We start from the raw sequence: 22,000 nt of genomic DNA on the forward strand, positions 1-22,000 counted from the left end.
TCAGAATGGATGCCCTTCTATGGATGCTGCACTTTTTAAATGTTTGGGGATATATTTGATTACAGATCAAGACCCATGACTCATTGGTATATGCTTAATTTTAAGCACATGAATAGTTTAACTGATTATAATGGGATTATTCAGATGTTTATTATAAGTGTTTTGCTGGATTGTCCAAATTAATAGATTGAACTATATATGTGAAATAAAAGCACTTTTGCAAATTTTCTTTTCTGCCTTGATTAGTTCTGACTTTAGTCTCATAATGTTCCAAACTCAAAACGTTACTGTGTTTCTTATGGTTCTTAAATCTACTGAAAATGGGATATTATATTCCAAGTTCTTTACATACTTTTTGAAAATTTAAATCTCATCAATATTTTCACATCTTTCTAAGGAAATTCTATCTATAAGCACGAAAATATATTCCTTTCTCCAAGGAAAGAAGCTTCATCTTATCTCTGGAGGCAGTAATATCGGTATGTGATAGATAGACAGATAGATAAATGGAAACCTCTTATATATTCCTTCACTTGAGAGAAAATACACATTTCATTTTCCTCTCCAGCTGTTTCACTTCTGTTCATGTCTTCTTTGGATATATAAGGAAAATATCATAACTGTAGCTTCCCATTTTATGTAATCTAATTTGAGCATGATGACACATTTTATTAAGACTTCTAAATGATTGCTTAGATCTTAAAAGACATTCATACTTTTATTTAATCTGTGGAAGTCATAAATGTTAATCGTCAATTCATATACCTAATCTTTAGCCTTGGTATATAAAAAACATATATACATTCTTTATATAAAGCTTACTTCATCAAATATTCCATTGCATTTTTCCAAATAGTTATAAAAGGGATGGTATGCTAAACAGTAAAGCCAATAAATATTTTCTAAAATATATTTAAAACATCTGGGTCATTTGTACGACTTTCTAATATAGAAGGTATCACTTTGCTATGGGAGACGTAGCAAGATAAATAACTACTAGTAAAATTATGGTTCATGATTCAGTAAGACGCAGCTTAAAGCTGGAGATGCAATCGTCCATCCAGGTGAGAAAGCTCATGGGAAGAGTCACTTCGTGGAACTAATATGCACAGATAAATCTTTGACAAGAGAAGAAGCACGCAAAACCAATCGGGTCCGTGAAGAGTAAATACAAAAGAAGCAAAAACATCTGCCAGTCATACCAATTTTTCTGCTTTTAACCTTTCACTTTACCCATTTAGATGGTGATCTACTGGATTTACAGGTATATAATGAATGGCCAGTGCATATACGCATAGAGGCCATACTGTTGCCACAGCGAGTCAAATATATCCTGAACAGATCAGATCTGCAGCACACACACAGTAAATTCACCTATGTTTGTGCCGAATTTTTCCCAGGATGCCTCAAACATGCTGTGCATTTACAGCAAGTTCACACATGTGCATATATATGCCTCCAGAGGTAATAATCTTTGACCTACTAATTTTGGAGAGCAGACTAATAGTTTGAGCTGCCTGTTACTGCAGCCCTGAGTAGGAACACAGCATTGTCACCCAGTAGTAACCCAGGTATGCTCTGTCTCTTCAGTATCTTCTCTGGGGCACCACTGAATTCCTGCACAGAAGAATGGAGGTTCCCTTTGTTCTTTCTTCATTTCAATCTCTGTCAACTCTAACATGTGGCACACCAAGAGTTGCGCCTTTGGCCTTTGGCCTCCGTGAGTGATGCAGTGACAGAATCATAAGCAGCTTCATTGTAACTTGAGGCCCTATATGCCTAATTGAGCTCTTCCCAAACATTACATTCACCACATGGAAACCTGGAGAGAGGTTGTGGCACCATACAGCAGCAAAACTGAGTATGTGGAAAACGGTGTTCTCCCCAGTTTCGTCCTAGATCCTTCAGACAGTTTTTTGCATAGCAGGTGGGGCAGGTGCTCTTTCTCCAAATGCTCCAAGAGTATGGCACCTTACTACTGAGAAACACAAAAATTAAGAGGTTTGTACCTCTCAGAAATTCTAACTACTGGAAGTAGAAGACACAAAGGGTTTTCCTGACTCTGGTCCTTCTCGTGAGCTGACACTCGCATGGTGGTTAGTCAAGAGAAATACATTAACATGAACAACCACAGTATGTAGGGCACAATGCTGCTAGCTGAGTGATAAAATACGTGAAAAGGTAGCTAAAACTAATCAACCAAAGGAAGAGAGAAAATATTTAGGTTGATCATAAGAAAAGTTCCCTGACGAAATGATACAACACCCAGTGGAGTGATTTCCTGAGGGAAATGATGGAAATGCCATCAAAGGAGAATTTTTAAAGTGAACTTGACAAAAAGAAATGTGCTTCAGGAAAAATCCTGTATGTATCCTATGCCAAAGAAATGTGCTGAGTACATTTCTATTTCTTAGATTTCTCTGATTCTGCATCAGTTTATGCTATGTATTAGAAAAACAAATGCTTTAAATATATAAGCTGACTATGCACACCCAAGCAAAATAATTTTCATCATTCTTAGATAATCTTTCTAGATCATCCCTGACGGCAAGGAAGAATCAGAGAATGTGTTCAAATTACTGACAAGTATTTTCTAGAGGTTTTGTCTTAGTGATATAGATTTAGTGTACATACTTGACCCTTAAATTAATCTGGTTTTCTAATCTCTTCCAAATTAGAGTTCATTATTCCTGGCTTTCTTGCTTTAACTTACTTTTTCCAAATAGCAAAAAACCTTCATTCCATGTGCATCATTATCACATGATTACAATACTCTGAAATCTATCATAATGAATAACAATAACTTGATGTAAAGTTCATTTTATCAGACAATATTCAGACCCAAATAGCTGGTGACCCATCACTACAGAGAGCGGATTTTCTGTGGTTTCAGAATTGAAAGTTCTCACCACAGAGAAGCAGAAAGAATTATTCTTCAGTGATTGTCTTGCTTCTCTCCCCTCTCTGCTGTTTTCCATGTATTTTCTAGTTCATTTGTGATTTAAAAATTATCTGCGCTCTAATGGAATTAAAGTTTCTGTGTCATTAGATCGTCAAATTATGGGAAGATTTCTGAGACTCTGCTTAAGATTCCACAATTCATAGCTATTCTGTGAATTGGAATCACATTTCAAGAGTTTTGGTGATGAAGGTAATTTGGGTTTTAAGAAAATTCCCGTGGTTTCCAAATGGTGGACACTGGAAAAGATTAATATAAACCTAGACTATTTTTCAGGTATGTTATTCATCTCTGCTCAACCAGTTCTGCTGCAGTCTCAACAGAATGTCTGTCACAGAAAAATATCTGTTACAGAACTGTTAATAAAAATTAAAACCTTTTCATTTTGCAACACATTATTACAGAAGCAAAATGGCAGTTTCTCCATATTTAACAGACACTGTTTTACAAGCATGCTGAATAACAAACAAATCTCCAGAGAGCCAAGTACAAAACTCAGGAACACATTTGAGAGGAGGCTGAGATATGTATTTTTAGAAAATTGCTACGTAGGTAACCGGCTACAATAGTTTTTACAGACGTGATGATGCCTGACACTAACGGGCTTTCTTTTGTTAAACAAAGGAAAGGCTTATGTGTTCATGTTCCTCTGAGCCTGTTCTGCATTACAGTAGCTTGTGTGTTTTAAAGAGATTTTCTCCAAGGAATTGGCTTACTGTGTTAAGAGTGGAGAGAGGGTGGAAGGAAAATGGAGCAAAATAAAGGCTCTTCCCCACATGAATAATCTGCTTAGTGTGAGGTGGAATTGTGTTTACCTTGTTGGATTTTAAAAGCCTTTTCATTTTACATCTTCTGCTGCAGGGGGAGGGTAGCAAAGTATGGGGCCCACATCCAGAGTCATACTTTATGGACAAAGTATTAAACGTGGCCAAACTAGTTTGGGCTGCTGGTTAAAAATAAAAATTACTTAAATCTGATTTAAGTAATTTAGATTGCAATTTGATTTTAAATTTATTGATAGAGTTAGACCTAAACATTGTTTATATATAGTAAAAGTGATTTATTTAAATAACGTCTTATAAAAATAATTATTTATTGATGAAATAGAACAGTAACAATGTTTTATTTCTAAGGATTATTTTTTAGAGATAGTATTAAGTAGAGAAAACAGAGGAGGTGACACAGAAAAGGCGTGAGTGACCGTCTCTCTGTTAAACCTGGCCTAAATAACCTTTTTGTTATTTTTCTATGGTGACACCTAAGATCTCAAGGATAACAAGTATAAACCATCCACTCACACATCTGCTTAAGATATAAACCTGATAGAATGCATGTAAGCATGGAAGCCAAGGCTACAATTACTTAAACCAGTGAGGATTGTGATTTCCAGCTCCCACTAGATGTCACTACAGGACATCGGTTCAACTCAGCGTCGCCGCAGGCTCCTGGAATTTTGACAGCTAGAAATGATACCTGTGGGTTTGTGTACGAAACTACTGTAACTGTTTGCACATTTTAAAAAAAAAAAAGTAACAATAAGTTAAAGTTAGTGAATAAAGTTCTTAACAAATACAGTGTCAGGCTGCTTTTTGAATACCAGATGGGAAGAATGTGTGCTACCTCAAAGTAACTTGTTTATCAGAGATACGCATCTTTTAAATACCTCCAGGGATGGTGCCTCAACCACTTCCCTGGGCAGCCTCTTCCAATGCTTGACAACCATTTCGGTGAAGAAATTTTTCCTAATATTCAATCCAAACCTCCCCTGGCGCAACTTGAGGCCGTTTCCTCTTGTCTCATCACTTGGTACTGGGAGAAGTGACAGACCCCCCCCGGGAGAAGTGACAGACCCCCTCACTTTGCGTTACAACCTCCTTTCAGGTAGTTGTGGAGAGTGATAAGGTCTCCCCTCAGCCTCCTTTTCTCCAGGCTAAACAACCCCAGCTCCCTCAGATGCTCCTCATAAGACTTGTTCTCCAGACCCCTCAGCAGCTTCATTGCCCTTCTCTGGACCCATTCCAGCACCTCAATGTCTTGCTTGTAGTGAGGGGCCCAAAACTGGACACAGTACTCAAGGTGGGGCCTCACCAGTGCCAAGTACAGGGGGATGATCACTTCCCTAGTCTGGCTCACCACACTGTTCCTGATACAGGCCAGGATGCTGTTGGCTGCCTTGGCCACCTGGGCACACTGCTGGCTCATATTCAGCTCTCAGTTGACCAATACCCCCAGGTCCTTTTCCACCAGGCAGCTCTCCAGCCACTCTGCCCCAAGCCTGTAGGGCTGTATGGAGCTGTTGTGACCCAAGTGCAGGACCCGGCACTTGGCCTTGTTGAACCTCATAGCATTGGCTTTGGCCCATCAGTCCAGCCTGTCCAGATCCCTCTGTAGAGCCGTCTTAACCCTGAACAGATCAACGTTCCTGCCCAATTTGTTGTTGTCTACAAACTTACTGAGGGTGCAAACCTAACAGACTAGTCGAATTTGGTTCTTTTTAAGATGCAGACACACAGACAAATTAGAGTTCCTAAGTGTGTGAGATGGCTGTATATGTTCAAGAATTAGTTGTGTAGTATAAAAAAATCAGGTTCCTACTAAATGTTTATGCATGCGTAAAACAGAGAATGATCTCTGAGGTAATGAAGGCCTCTTATAGAGGTTAAATTATGTAGAAATTTGATAGAAATTAATATTCTTCTGTAGGGAAACCAGGCAAAGACTCAAAAAAATTCTCATTCTTCCTGGCACCGTTCTGCTGTGTCAACCAGTACAAGTCACATACCTCTGTGTACCTCAGCTTTTCATGGCTGAAATGTGTTTTGAGTTCTTTGACTAAAAACAGCATTTAAGATCTAGTACGATGGACAAATTTCTGTGTCAGAACTTTATTGAAATTGTAGTAAGTGGATTTCCTATTGCTATACAAAATGATTGAAAAAATAATATTGATTCCAATTACTTTTGTGTCAATGTGGTCATGTGCTTGGGGTTACATCATAGTAATACAAAGCTTTCAATCAACAGAGTGCAATTTCTTTAATATAACTTTCTCTAGTTATTTATTTTATTGGAAATGCATAATATTTAATCAAATTTAAGTTATCAAGTTGGATTGGTTTTGGAGATAAGTAGCAGATATTTGGAGATATGCCATGTCGTGTGTCATTCAATTGTAATTGCCATTGCTTTGTCCCCTTTCCCATTATATTACTTTTTACCAGAAATCACTTTAGAGATAATGTCAGCCTAAATAACATTAACATGATTGCCTATAAGAATCCAAGATTATGCGCCCATGTGTTTAAATGTAAGCAAATGCTAATAAGGGAGTGTTAGGGGTGTTGTTAAACAATATTATTTGTCTAATATTCTACCCATGATAACTACACATAGCATCCATTACAATTAATAAGAACTGCGCATGCACGTTGAAGAGAAACAAAATAACTAGTATTTAAAGCATTTAACCTGGCTTCTTACGGAAATCTTCTAAATTGAGAGAAGAACATATGTATACACTGTGGGTCTAGGAGATTATGTTATCAGTGGAAAATGACTAGACTACATTTTAGATTTAAATTAATGTTTAATTAACTACCCAAAACTAAAGGAGCTGTTTCAGTTGTCTTTACTAAGGTTTTCTAGCAGCTGGGACAGAACATCTTGAATGAACGTGGAGTCATGCTAAAGTTAATGGGTTGAAAATGTTTGTATGAGTGATCCCTAGAGGAGACATGGACTTGTTTCCAGTACTTCTAAAAAGTGCATGCTGTTTACATTTGGCAAGCAGCAAAATGCTATGAGATGAAACGTTTCAGTGGAATGGGACCTCCCACAATGGGAGCTGTTCTCCATCTAAAGGATTGCAAACAACAATTTGGAAGGCAAGATGATGTCATGGGTACATGGACAAGCCAATCGGCTGTTTGGCATCCAAGCCTTCACTTTTAACAAGTCTTTAGGCCAAACAGTTGTGAAGGAAACTGAGAAAGTGTGCCTCAGTATAAATCACAGAACAATGCCTTTCTGAGTTAGCAGAGAGGTAAAGCAATAACTGTGAGATGTGAACTGAACGTTTTTATTTAGTAAAGAAAATAAGCTCCGGAATTACGAAAAATGACACTGACTCTCAGAGATGAGCTGCTGTTGTTCAGATTCCTGCAGCTGTACCAGCTCATAGTTTCCAATTAAAATGAAATTATTTATAACCAAAACGTGGGCCAAAGTAAACTGAAATCCCTAAGTTCCAAAATAATGTGAAAAGAGAGTAGAGGAAACAGAAATACATTAAAAATACCTACCAACCATAAAAAGCAAATCACTTCATCTCAAAAAACAAGGCAATCCATCTTTCCTGCAAAGAAGGCTGAGTTCCAGTATGGCATTCTCTCTTGGACTAAGTAGTTTCAGTATAACTACTTCTGCCTCTAAATGTTGGCCATACATGGTCAATGCAGGAAGCATTTGACTATTAATGTCCATTCACTATTTTAGCTGTTTCTTAATACCTCAGAATCAAAGGTAGCAGTCAGACGGAGTGATCCTGTAGGCTACATTCAATGAACTGTTCCTCACTTCTGTTAAAGACAGAACGTAAAGACTGTGAACACATATAACTAGAGAATACATATGGCAATTTATGTAATTACTTTTTTTTTATTATTATTACTAGCATTTACAATTACAAATTTCCAGGTGAATGAAACATGGTATGCTGCAGATGGAAGCAGAGCCTTCTGAATCTATGAATGTGAAAGGCTGGTAGAATAATGTGTTTGCTTCAGGCAGTACTGCTGAACAGATCGCTCTCCTCTATCAACACTGCATGGTGGAATATTGAAATTCCCAACAAAACCAGAGAAAAATATGAGGTATGAGAACCTGTGAACACTTCTTTGCTTGTTCTCTGGTTTTTGCAGTCACAAGGAGTGGGACTCAGCATCCTAGGTCGCTCCGTGTTACTTCACTGTAGAAGCAGAAAGCAAAAGTTGGAGTGGATCAGCGGAGTTAGAGTTGAGAGGCCTTGAAATAAAGGACATAGGTAGAGTCTCTCAGGAGGCTTTAGGAAGCTTGAGAGAGAAACTGTACCAAGGTATTGCTGTACTTATATCCCTAATTATTTCATACTTCCTAACAGCTGAGCAGATATGCAAGGCTTACATTTTTCATTTTATGTGTCGTTTACCTTTAAAATGACGCCTTGCGATATTACAAGAAATAATATTAAATATAATATCTGATTTCTAACATTGTGTTAGAGAGGCTAGAATTAGAGATATCTCTGGAGTCTGTTGAATTCCACCCAGCTTGACAAGCCCAAGTGTTCCCAAGGTTAGGTCCGGTTAAAAACAGTGTGAGCAACGTTCCCTGGGAAACTTGTCCAATATGTAATTACCATAACCGAGAGCTTAAATCAATGAGAAAGTGACTACATTACTATTCTGCATGGGTATGCCAGAATTTTTTCCCTACTTTAGACAGGTTCTAATTAACAATGTTAGAATTTGTAAGTAATACAAATTGCTGTGAGTTAAAATTTTCTTTCTCCCCTCGGATATCAAAACAACCTAATAAAAGTCATACTTACCCCTTCTTAGTAGAAATGTTGGAGGCATCTTCAAAAATGGACAAAATGGTACAGAGCTCAGGAAAAAAGTGCTTAATCAAACACAAGAAAAACTTCCTGTAGCATTGTACTTGCTCTCTAAAAGATACCCTCTATCAGCTACTCAGTTTAATAATACTTGGCCCCACTTTGAGTACTGAAACCAGTTTTGGGACTCTCACTACAAAAAAGACATTGAGGTGCTGAAGGGTAATGAAGCTGGTGAGGGGTCTGGAGAATAAGTCTTATGAGGAGCAGCTGAGGGAACTGGGGTTGTTTAGCCTGGAGAAAAGCACGCTGAGGGGAGACCTTATCACTCTCCACAACTACCTGAAAGGAGGTTGTAGCGCAAAGTGGGGGGTTGGTCTCTTCTCCCATCTAACAGGTGATAGAACAAGAGGAAATGGCCTCAAGTTGCACCAGGGAAGGTTTAGATTGCATATTGGGAAAAATTTTTATACTGAAAGGGTTATCAGGCATTGGAAGAGGCTGCCCAGGGAAGTGGTTGAGGCACCATCCCTGGAGGTTTTCAAAAGACAGGTAGACGTAGTGCTTAGAGATATGGTTTAGTGATGGTTTTTGTCAGAGTTAGGTTGATGGTTGGACTAGATGATCTGAAAGGTCCCTTCCAACCTAGGCAATTCTATGATTCTGTGATATCAGAGACCTGATATTCTTTGTGGAGAGGAATACGTGATGGTTGTATGCTCTACTTTTTGCAACGCAGGTACAGCACCTTTGCCAGCAAAGCCTAACAAGAGACAAAACATGGGTATTCCACAAGTACTAAGCAGAGAGGAGAAATTCCCTAAAGTAAAAAATATGCTTTGTCAAAGGACATAGGCTGTCCTTTTTATTGTGCATTGCCTTCTGTCTGCCTGAGAAAAAGAGGGAGGCAGGAGTCTATTAAGTTATTTGAGTTTGAGTCAATAGATCTGAGCAGTTGAGTTTTTGAAAAACAAAACCTATATATGCTATATTGATTTAAGCAGTAATATATCATCTGTTATCCTGGCTTTACTATAGCAAGATGTTATTTACATTGGGGATGTTGTTCTAACAAAAGCCTCCCAGAAGGCAAGTGTAACGCAAACCATAATAATAAGGAACCAAGCAAAACATTATTAAACTTTCCAGTAAGTAAAAGAAGCATATTTATTTTTCCCATGATGAAAAAGAATCTCAACTGGTAAACTGATTGACTCGTTTTCTCCATCAGCACTTCTTCCATGGTTTGTCTGATGTATGCAACATCCAAGTTTCAACAGAATCTATATATTAAAGAGTCTATAAGTTTATGCATGACAGTATACCATGTTACATAAAAATGCTATAATTCTTATTTTCTTTGACAGCAGTATAAGCTCAGAATTAGTTTCTTTCACCTCTGACAGGACACTGTGTCCATGCTACAGTATTATCTACCTTTTATCAAGTATTGTTGACCTGAAGTATGCTAACATCCAGTAGAGATGTGTTTGACTGCTCACAAACAACATGGAAAGATGCTTTAGATTATAATTTAGTATAAGCTACACTTAAGCTAATTTGAAAAATATATTGTTTTATTGCCTCAATCATGTAATTGTTAAAGTAAATCTAAACCCAGTTTCTTATAAATCCTTGGTTAGCATAAGAATGTTTAGAGAAACTTCAGTAAAATTGCAGGAGAAAAACCGTGGGAGTGTGTTATCATTCATTTTGCATAGTGATTATTTCCTGTCTAACACCAGTTGCCGTTTGCTGACTTTTAGAGAAATCAGCAAATATCCATGTCAACCATCTGCAGTCAGCAGTTACTGAATGTCTGTCTTCTGATAATTTTGCTTCCTTGGGAAACCAACTTTTATGCTCAAATAATACTCTCATAATGCTCAAATAACACAGTCTACACTCTCTGCTGACTGGGCCTGTGTCATTTAGGTGAAAGACCTGAAAATACTGAGCGGTACAAAACATGATATCAGAAAGAAATCTTAAAGACAGAGACATTCATGTTCTGTGTCTTTTATTGTTACAGGCTCTCTCTTCAAAGGTGCACAATATACCAAAGCATTATTTCGTTAACTGTACAGGGTAGTGACACGGAATTAGACTTCCAGAAAGGACTAAAAAAAGGAAGTAAAGTTGCAGTTAGGATCAGCCTACGATCAAGAAAGGAATAAGTCAAGAATGTACCTTTGGTCAGAAGCCGAGTGGGAACTGAGGATGAAATGACAGGAGGCCAGAGGCACAGGTACAAGAGGCACTCAAATCAGAGCTATTCCAGACCTTATAAGTGCATGTTGAGCAACTGAAGGGTTTTACTTATATTCCTAATGAATGGTCCACTACCAGTTAGACTTACAGTCAATTGCAGATAAACTGCTCTTAAATTTAACTGCCAAAGAGATTAAGTGTAATCAGTTTCCCAGTCAGCCTTCTCTGTGTGGCCTATTCGTTCCCTGCTTGGTCTTACATGAATTTTCTTGAGGATCCTGAGGTATTTCACATGGACTGTAGCCTTTGCGGGTAACTAAATAGTTAGAGTTTACCAAGATTTTCTCACAATCTATGCAATGCAATCTTTCTGCTGACAAGTGGTGGTGGAGGTGGCATGTAAGTGATGCAGCCTTAAAGTAAATTGTCTATATAAAGCTTAAACTGAGACATGAGAAATATTGGTTGTAATGTAGAGTAACACACATATAACTTGATTTGATCTTTCCTAAGAACAATTGATGCATCTAAAGTACCAATACTCCAGCCAGTGAGAAGACCGGGCGGTTTGTTCTGTGGGTACAAGTAGACCCAAAGAGTCCTTGTGCCCATCACCCCAAATCCCATGGGGCTGTAGAGAGGGAATATTCCCGATTTTAAAATGAAAGTGGTAACGAGTTGTGCTAAAAGTGGGCTGAGATGTCCGGATGCGTTCCCTCTCCCATGCGCACTTGTCAGCACCACGTGCTGTACATATGGAGACCTCACTGGAAAATCTCACTGCCGTGTGCTTGTGACTGTTCATTCCAGTCCTGCTTAGGTTTTGGCTAACCCAGCTCATGCTGAGGCCCGATGTGTGCTGGGAGCAGCACCGTCAGGGCAAAGCAAGAGCACCAGGTAGGCAGGACGAGGTGAGGCGGCACCAGCCCTCCATCCTGCGGGATCATCCCCTCTCCTGACCAGCCGGTCGTGCTGTGTTTGATGCGCCCCAGGATGCGGTTTGCCCTCCTGGCTGCCAGGGCACACTGCTGGCTCCTCCTGAGCCTGCTGCCCCCCAGCACCCCCAGATCCCGTTCTGCCGGGCTGCTCTCCAGCCACCCCTCTCCCAGTTTAGACTTGTGCCCGGCGTTACCCCCTCCCAGGTGCAGGGTCTGGCATTTGTTCTTGTTCCATTTCATTAAATCAGTAATGACTGCCCAAGGCTCCGATCTACCCAGACCCCTCTGCAAGGCCTCTCATCCCTCTGGAGTTGTCCGCAGCACCTCCCGGTTTGGTCTCGTGAGGAAACATGGGTTTTGGGGGGATAAAGCGGACATGCGGTTTTCTGGGGACAGCCCAGCCTCCCTTCCTGTCCCTTTGCCACGCCCAGGCCCAGGCCTCGGCTCCCTCAGCTTTGTGAGGGCCCTGAAGCCGAAGGAAAGCCGTTTCAGAAAGCTCTTGGTTTTGAGGGGATTGAGTCAAAGCTCTGGCTTCCAGGGGACGCCTGAACCTCTCCACGATCCAAGGAGCTGTAGGGTTGGGTTTGTGTTTGGTTTTTTCAACCTTATTCTCCCCTATGGAGCTGAGGCCCTTCTGGGGCCCTTAAAAGATCCTGCCCTTAAGAGTGACAACAGCCAGGGCACAGGGACCCGCCAAGTGACAGTTTCAGTGCCACTGCAGCAGCCGTCGCCGGCGAAGGGGCTGAGGTAAGGTTCAGACCCCCCACTCCGCCGCAGAGCCGGGGGTACCAGGCTCATCCACCAAAGCAGCAGCAGCTTCGCTTTACAAGTTTCCATTCCTACCGAACCTGCTCTGCACTGGCTGCTCGGCCCCCATGGGCTGAGGTGAGTGTTTAAAGGCTGCAGAAGGTGGGCTTGCCCATAGCCCTGACAAATTGCAGAGAGCTGCTGATTCCTGGGTCGAGTGTTCTCCTGACATGAGATGGGAAGAAGTGGGCCCATTTTACTTGGCAAGGAATGCAGAAAATTGCTCCAAGTCCTGTGGTGTGCCCAGGGATCTCTCTGTAATTGATATGTTCCTGAGGTGATTGTAAAGCGGGGCTGGGGAAACTCCTATTGCTTCAAAAGCCCCCTTCTGTCCCAGCTCGGTTTCGAGCTAGAGTTCACTTGATCACTCCACACTAATTGTACTGCGACAGCCAAGGCGGCAGGAAAGACCCTGCCATGGGCCTGGCTGAAGGGATTTACAGCTCCTTGCAAACTGCAGGCAAACTGGCTTTGGGGTACAGCAAGAAGAGCAGATACCCCTGCCCTTGCGCGGGTTCTCCCTTCAGTGGCCCACGCCAGCAACGCAGGGAGGATTCCAGCTGTACAGCAGGATGGGTTTTCTCCAAATTGTTCTTGTGTGCATATTTTGCAGGTATTTGTCTCAGCATTATTTTGGAATGGGATGAGAGCAATAGAATGGTTTAGTCAAGTCACTGAGGTAATGACTAATCATTAAAATGTTGGTGTAACTGAAGATAGAGCTAATGTTGAAAAAGGAAAGTTAAAATATGATTTTTTTTTTAAATAGTCCACATAAATTTCAGGTTTCTATAATGCATTTTTATTTAATCCAATAGTTCTATAGCTTGAATAATCAGGCAGGGAGATTCATTTGGTCAGAAATTAAGGTGTAGATGACTGAAGCTTGCTAACAAATGTTTAAATCTTCATCTTGCTAGGACGACTTCTCAGCAAAATAATACAAGACAGGAGGAGAAGAGAAGAGGAGATAATAACATTAATACAGGGAGCTGCTCATCCTTGGATGGCTGCCTCAGATGATAAAGACATGTTTTTCATTATACCTCTCCTTGAGCAGGATAAAGCGCAGTTTGCTTTTACATGGAAGGGGATCCAGTGTACTTTTAACAGGCTCCTGCAAGGATATAAACATTACCTCACTATTGCTCACAACACTTTGGCTAAGGTTTTAGCAGAGATTCCTGTTCCACCTGACAGTACAGCATACCAGTATATCGATGACATCCTGATACGGGGAAAAAGCCAAGAAAGTGTAAAAGACACAATGGAAAACATTCAAGGAACACTAATCGAATTAGGATCGGAAATTCCAGACTCAAAATGTCAGGGACCAGTGTATGATATTAAATTCCTGAGAGTTCGGTGGATTAAAGGAGCTGCCTCTCTTCCTTAGGACACCCTAGAAAAAATAGAACAGGGAAAAAGTCCATCTAATGTAAAGGAGTTACAGCAAGTTTTAGGAGCCTTAGGTTATTGGTGCAAACATATTCCTGGGGTTTTTTTGCTCATCCCCTATACAATCTGCTCAAAAAAGGAAAATCATGGGAATGGACTGAACAGCATACAAATGCACTAGAATTGTTGATAAAGGAACTAAGGCTATTCCAACAGCTTGGTCCTGTACACCTGACTGACCCTATCCACGTAGAATGTGAATTTAGAGAGCATGGTTCTCATTGCAACCTATGGCAAAAGGGGCCTGAAGGGCCAGAAAGACCACTGGAATTTAGTTCCCACTCTTTTCAGCGATACCGAAATGAGATACTCAGGTTTACTGTCCCTAGTGAGAGCGGTGCAACAGGCAGAACGAATGAGGAGAGAATAGAATGTGATCATTCGGGGACCCAGCCCAGCCCTTCTCTACTGCTCTGCTCCCTCGGTCACACGACCCAGCCCTTCTTGCCCGCTCCCAGCACTTTGGTACCTGTCTTGGTCCTGCTGTCTCAGCGGCGTCATGAAGCCTTAGAGGAAGAAGACACTTGTCCTGCTGGAGGTAAAGTCCCACTCCATGGAGGTGGGCATCCCGCCAATGCCTTTGTAGGCTGGAACAGGCACTGCAGGGACAGGGTGGGGAGCTCTGGGGAGCTCAGGTTGCCAGGAGCTTGGCTCGCCCTCTCCACCCACCCCTGCAAGGCCAAGGTCTGGGAGAAGCCCTTCTGGGCTGCTCATTCCCTGCTGAAATTGGGCATCCTTGCATGGGGGGACATGGCCCTGTGTGAGCCCAAGGAACCCCAGGCTCATGCTGGAGGGATGCTTGCCGGGAGCAGCTGGGTCCTGCCCAGAGCCTGAGCCGGTGCCTCCTCTGCCCCTTTCCAGGCTGGCGCCATGGGAGCTCAGCCCTGCCCGTGGAGCAGCACGAGCCAAAAGGCCCCCTGCGCAGAGTAAGGAGCTTCTGAGTGCCAAGGCAGGTGTGGGGCTAGGGTCTGCCTCGGTCCCCGTGGAGCAGGGAGCAGGGCCACTCATCCCTGCCCTCTCTGCTCTGGCAGAACCACAGCACCTTGCTGCTCTCCAGGCTGCTCAAGTGCACGAAGCGCAGGATCCTCCAGCTGCAGGCGCTGGCCTGTCAGTGCTGGTGCATGCTGGTGGTTAAGGAGCCACCCAGCCTCCAGCCAGCTCCTGCTGGGGACATGCCCAGGGGCCCCATCACCCCACAGCTCTCCCCAGGTGGCGAGAGGGGACAGGGGTGCTGAGACCCCCTGTTTGCTTGGCTGGACAGAGCAGGACCAATGCACTTTTCTGCTTGGCTTTCAGTTTAGGATATGCCACATTGCGCTGGAGGATACAGAGGCAGCTGCCAGCAGTGCAGATGTGGGGCTGGACATGGAGATGGAGGTGGAGATGGAGGTGAACTGGGAGGTGGAGATGGAAATGGGGATGGACCCAGCAGCACATGCTCCCAGGACAGGCACATGCTCACTGTCCATTGCACACAGTGAGGGTGGGTCTCCTGCTGCCAGGCTGGGGCTGGGACTTGAGCTGGGGTGGGTGGTCCCTACTGCAGGAATGCGGCACCTGGTCCCGCCATCCTGGCAGCACAACCACCACCACCACCACACTGCCCTGAGCACCTCTCTGCTTTGGGAAGGGAGCGATTTCTTAGGGCCAGGCAGCGCAAGTCTAACCCAAAGCCCAGCTGGGGCTTGGCACTGGTGGCAGAGTCCCACTCTCCCCAGTGTGTCCCTGGGCTGTGTCAAGTCTAATGCCCATCAGGTTGAACCCCAGCCCAAAGCAGCTGGTGCCGCTGAGCCGGCTTGGAAACCCCCAGCTCTGCTCCACGAGTGCTGCTCGTTAGCCAAATGGCCATGCTGCTTGCTTTTCTGCCAGGGACAACGGAGATGTGGGGAATGGCAGAGTGGGAGGGGAACTTCCAAAAGGAGGACTTGTAGTTAGTTCTACCGAGTCATTCAAAATTATCATTTAATGTATCTCTGTAAATAAAGAGATGCGTTTATGTTTTTCAGATCCAGGCTCTCTGTCTTCACATTGCATTTCTTTGGGCATATGTGGCGTTTCAGAGATGGAGTTTCCATTTGCTCTGGGTTCCCAGGGCTGGAGGCGGCTGGGGGTGCTGGCAGTGCCACCCCGGGGGCAGGGGTCCCTGTGCACAGAGGGGGTCCCACTTATGGAGGTGACAGCACTGGGCACCAGCGGGGTTCATGGGCTGCCGGAGAGCAGTGTCCCCATCAACAAAGCTGTCACCAGCAGAGTGAGCTCTAGGTGACTGACCCTTGCCGTGATGCCATCAAAGCAGCCAAGAAACCTTCTGCTCCCCTTTTATCTGGAGGAAAGGAAAAGGCACTCATGGAGCACTAGCCAGGATCAGGCCACAGAGATGGAAAATACAAAATCTTTAAGGCAGGTGAGGTGCCTCCCACCTCCCCCGCCCCGGCCTGTCCCTGCCCACCGGGGCAGGGCCGGGGGTGCTGGGTGCCCCAACTGCCCCTGCGTCGGCTCCCTGCCCTGGCAGAGCAGTGCTTTCAGGCTCTCTGTAAACGCAGGCAGGGCTAGGCGCGGGCGAGGGGTGGCATGAGGTTCATGTGTGTCCCGCGTGGAAGTGGTAGCTCACTGTGCCTGGGTGGTAATGGCACTGAGGTGGCCCAGGGGTGCCCAGGTCACCCTGGGAGAGAGGTGCACTCCATCCTCAAAGGTCTGGGTGCTCACGCTGGCCCCCTCGGCTGGCAGGGCACCTGGCCAGGCTGCTGGCATCGGGCACCGCCTGTGTCAACATTTACCAAGGCTTCTCAGACTGTGTCCTCAAGCTGGAGCAAAACATGGGCACGTTCAAGGAGGCAGACAGCATCAAGCTGCAGGGGTTGCACTGAGTCTGTGGGTGAGTACGACCCCCAGTCAGGACCCCCAGCATGTCCCACCCTGTGGGGCCAGTCCCCAGAAGGGGGTCTACTAGGTTCACTAGGTACTTTCAGCATCCTAGTCTGTTATTTTTTTAACTGTACCAAAACTCTCTCAGCACATGAAGGACAAGATCGTAGCAAAGGGACATTTCCTACTGAACACAAAAGACTTTCCCATTGTCATTTTTCACCTGCAACAGTGCTTAACAAGTGTTATGAGAGAATAGACCCAGCTAGGTGAGTAAATCAAAACATTCAATATGATATTTCAGAAATAAAGTGTATATTATGACAGGACACAGAGTTCTGTTTGGAATAGTATACCTTTCTGACCTAGTTACGCTGCCAAATTCTTCTAATTCTCCCATCCACTTTTCAAAGGGAAATGCTTTAGGTGGAAGAAATTCCACCTGGAAAGATGAAGATCCTTCCTGTTCCTGGGTGTTTGCGCAAAATCATGTGAGAAAACCACCTGTGAGGGAAAGCTTCTAAGCACTGCTGAGGCGTAACCATCAGCGAGCAGAGAAAAAATAATTCCACAGGATGCCCACGTGCTGTCATGTCTTGCTGTGTGTTGTCTGATAATCCACTGAGTTCATGTTATTTATAATATCCTGTGTTCTTTTGTCTAATAACAGTCTTAAAAGCACAACATATGAGAAGAGAAGAATATTTTAGTGGGAAGGGACCTACAATGATCCAACCGCAACATGGCAACAACCTTGTTGATTTAGATAATTGTGTGAATCATATCAAATGAGTTGTGAGTTTATTGAACTATTTGCATATGCAAAGCACACTAGTGACATCAAAAATCTACTAATAATATGACTTTCACATCAGATTACTCTTTGTGGTACCTTAATTTGCATAGCAGAAAGGTGAGTAACATGCCATAAAATCACGTATATAGAATTTTCCCATGTCAAACATTACCCCGAACAGTAATGTACCATTTTCACTCTAGTGGAAAGACGACTTAATGCTGCATCTACCTTACCTTTCCAGCACATCAGGTGAACAATGTATTTCATTACAGATTTACATCTATGCTACCCTCGCGCTTTCAAGTGTGAGTGTGATCAGGAAAAAACTAATCTACACCACCACCACACTACAGCCTTAATTAGAGCTACATCTGACTTTTTTTTTAATACTACAGTTGCAAAATCCTGCTGAAGAAAAAGGACCATTATAGGTGGGTTTGGTGTCCTGACAATTAACCCTTGCCGCTTCTCTTATTTGTCACGTTTGGAACTTTTTTCTGCTTTCAGGAAATAAGAATTTTTATCACATTTCATGCTTGCGGTCTCTGATGGAATTGCTACCCATAAATTTGCACAGCATACACAAAATATTGTGCCATCAGCATTTCATATGACACACATGAGAAGAATATAACACAACAGTGGAGAAGAACTGTTGTTTATAGATCAGTGGGGCAGATGACAAAATATTAATTTCCCTAAAATTTAAAACACAGCATTGCTGATCTGGCATACTGAATTATTGTATTATTACATAAATAACAATGAATGGAATCAAGGGAAGGGCAAAGTCTGAACAATGACGCTTTTCCCATCGTTACCAGATTAGCAGCAGGGATTTTTCGGTAGTGAAAATAGGATTAAAAAAAGACAGAAATCAGATCAGGCAGTACATGTGCGTATGTGCAAGCAACATAAAGGACAACACAAATCATTCCCTGAAACTGAAGACTGAAGTCACCTAATATATCTAATATATTACTTGTTCTTTTTTTCTTTCTTTTTCAGGGGCTTCTCCGAATAGCTATACAAAACAAAATTCCTGCATTTTCACAGAAGTGACTACACATTTTTCCCTTCCACTTCAGAAGTGGAAGAATTTTCCCTTCCATTACTTCAGAAAAAATACTCCAAGCTAAATTAATTAGTACCAATACTCATATGATACATATTTCTACTGCACCTTACTAAAATACTCATTCTAAACCTGAAGTTGTTCTTTCCTGCTACTTCATAGTCTTACTGCCACAGAAATGGTGGTAATTTTTTTCAATAATTTCTACAGCAAGGTGACTAGTTTTTAAATAGAACAGCAAACACTGCACCCAGGAAGCACATCCAGGGCATAAGACTATATGGTAAGACTCATGGTCCAAGCTGGATCCTGTGGCAGACCTGCCCATCCTTTTGACAAGTCATGAGACTGAATAGAGGAACTGTCTTCTCAGCCAGGATCCACCTCTCATGCTGAGGCCCTGAAATGAAGTCAAGGACAACGCTAATCCTTAGGAAAAGTGGCAGGGACACACAGATGTAAATTTTTGCAGAGGTAATACATCCCTTTGAAAATCTGAATTAAAAGAAATCGATCTCGCTTGTCTATCCTTTGCATTCCACTTCGCACCAATTTCTATGTATTTTTGATGGATACTTAAAAAGTCGCTTGTACTTTGTGCTTATGTCTTGAAGTTGCAAGCATTAGCAATGTTGCTAATGTTGTTGCTAAGTTAGTTGGCTCCTACCACTTAGGTGTTGGTGCATTTCAGTGTTTTTGCTCCTGTACAGCTTGCAAACATTTTGAGGAAAGCAATCCTGATGAGAGAAGCTATGCACTAGTAAATGTCAAGTATTTATAAAAAACAGCTCAATATCTTTGCTGTCTGACTTTAATTATGCTTCAGAATTAGATGCTGGTTTATAAGCACTCTGAAAAAAGCAGAATATGCCAGTCTCAGTATCTGACAGAATGCTACTATTCCCACTTATAGTGGCAAAATCCATTATCCTTTGGGCTGTGTATTTTAAAGTACCTCTGCTTTTTGTTCATTATGCTGTTCAAAGAGATCTTCAGTCTTCCTAGTTTAACATTAAAGGCATCTCTTAGTCTCTTATTTGATTGCTGTCACCTTGATAAACACTTTTTTAGGATCTCATTTGAAGTCTAGTTAGCAAGGACAGTTGTCAGTCCCATGTGGACAACTGGCTGTTGGTCAACAGCTTCAGTATTGTGATGTTCAATTGTGAGCACATAAACTAATTATGCATCAGGAAACACATTTGTTGCGTGAAAAGGGGCAAAGTGGTTTTTGGCAGAAAATAAACCCCCTTGCGTTCTAACACTCCTCACTGAGGTGGGAGGCCAGGTGCGGCTAGTTTTAAATTCTGAGTGATGCCCAATTCAGCACTATCAGTCCAATCGCGTTTAATATGTATTAAACTGTTATGATTTGGATACACTAATAGTGAACTGCACCTTCAGTCTAGTCGTGCTCATGAACTAGCACGGCCACTCTCCAGTCTTTGGTCACGTTCAGTGAGAAACCGAAACGACTAGCTACTTAAAAAAGTGCAGTTTATTTAAACAACAGATATATAGGTTCTTAGGATTGCCAGTGATAAATACACTGTCTGCAAAGCACGCGCAAATGAAAGTATTGTTACATATACAAAACGCGCGACAAAGTTATAAAGATACATCCTGGCTATAAATGTAGAAAAGAGAGTCTCTAGAGAAATTTCTAAGTTTCCCGAGAAAGCACTCGGTATAATCTAATCTCTATATAATCTATATAATCTCTATATAATCAAAGTCTTACCCAAAGGCGTCCCTATGGGAGGGAAGAGAGGCTCAGCCCGTCGACTGATCCCAGAAGTCAGTGATGTAATTCATTGAGATGGTGTCTTCCCTGGGTATCCCCCCTCTCTCGGGCTATTTTTATACTATTTGTTATCTTCAAGGTGGAGTTTGAGTGACTTTAGTCATACATACTTTTATCATGATTGGTGTAAATTTTTCTCGCTTCACAATTAAAGGTATAGTTTACGAGAAATTCAGGGCGCAGACTCAAGAAGGAGTGGTCGCACCTTGGAGGTGGGTAGCCTTCGGGGTGGAGGTGTGTTTTGGTATTATAATGACATCATAATGAGCAAAGTTCGAACAAAGGACAGCATTTCATCAAAATTTGACAAAATGTTGGCTCCGAGTACCGAGCAGGCAGCTAATTGGCAGCTTATCTGTTTCATGGTATCATCCCATTCCCGTATCCGCTATACATCATAAGGTAAAGCCGCGGAATAATTGCATCCCGTCCTGTACCTCATGTAGCTTATTAGGGAACCACAGATGTTGTATTCTTCATGCCAGTTGCGGCTATTTTCTACCTCAGAAGCCTCTTGATTTTATACTTTTCCTTAATGTGTGAACAATGCTGTACTTTTGTATTTTTAGCCGATTTAGTATTTATTCCACAACATTTTTAAAAAAGCCTTGAGAATCTGCAGTCCACCCTGTCATTTTACAATTAAACACTTACCTAACTTACCTAAAAACTTACGCTGACCTAACGTGAGGATAACAGCTCATGGAGAGTTCTTCCCACAGCTGAAAAAACCCATCATTGCCAGAAATTAATACTAAAGGGATGTCTCTGAAAGACAGGGGTCCATAACCTTATCCTATACTTTTTTTTCACTGTCATACTGTGGGTTGCTGGGTTGGGTATTTTTTTGCCACAGAAGAAGCTTTGAGCCAACCCCCATACTCTTGCTACCTTTTGCAGGTCACAGAGCTTGAGAAAATCTACATTTCATCTTCAGTTTTGGTCAGTCAGACCAAACAGGTCTGACGCAGACAGGTAGTGTTTTGATGTGGAGGGTAGTCCCAATTTATATAATTCCTTATCCCATCAGTTATTTCTTTTGAAATACAAATATCCTACCAAGGTGAAAAACTAATTATTCCTATCTAGACTATTCAGTCCTGTCAGGAGTAAAATATCCTATCAGGACTAAAAATGTCAATAATGAATTTGCTGCTTCTATAAAATCTCTGTTGCAGCAGCTGCCGAAGTCTGGTACGTAACACACAAGCCATTTTTCGCAATACAGAAGTAAGAACTGGTCATGGCCAGGGACATTAGTGACTGCAGCTACTGATGGTGGCTATTGCACACGCAAAAAAAGTTATAAAGCTCTGCTCTAAAGTCTCTCCTTAATTTTAAGGAAATATTTATAGTAGTAGAGTGAATTGCAGAAAATACTTGTTAATTACAAAATGTTTAGAAATATCACGGGTTCTTTTTATAAATTTATTTGAAAATAATTGATACCAAGTAAAGTCTTCATTTAGTAATCTGAAAGATTCATTACTA

Source organism: Chroicocephalus ridibundus, chromosome 4 (genome assembly GCF_963924245.1).
Source record: "Chroicocephalus ridibundus chromosome 4, bChrRid1.1, whole genome shotgun sequence".
NCBI lineage: Eukaryota > Metazoa > Chordata > Aves > Charadriiformes > Laridae > Chroicocephalus > Chroicocephalus ridibundus.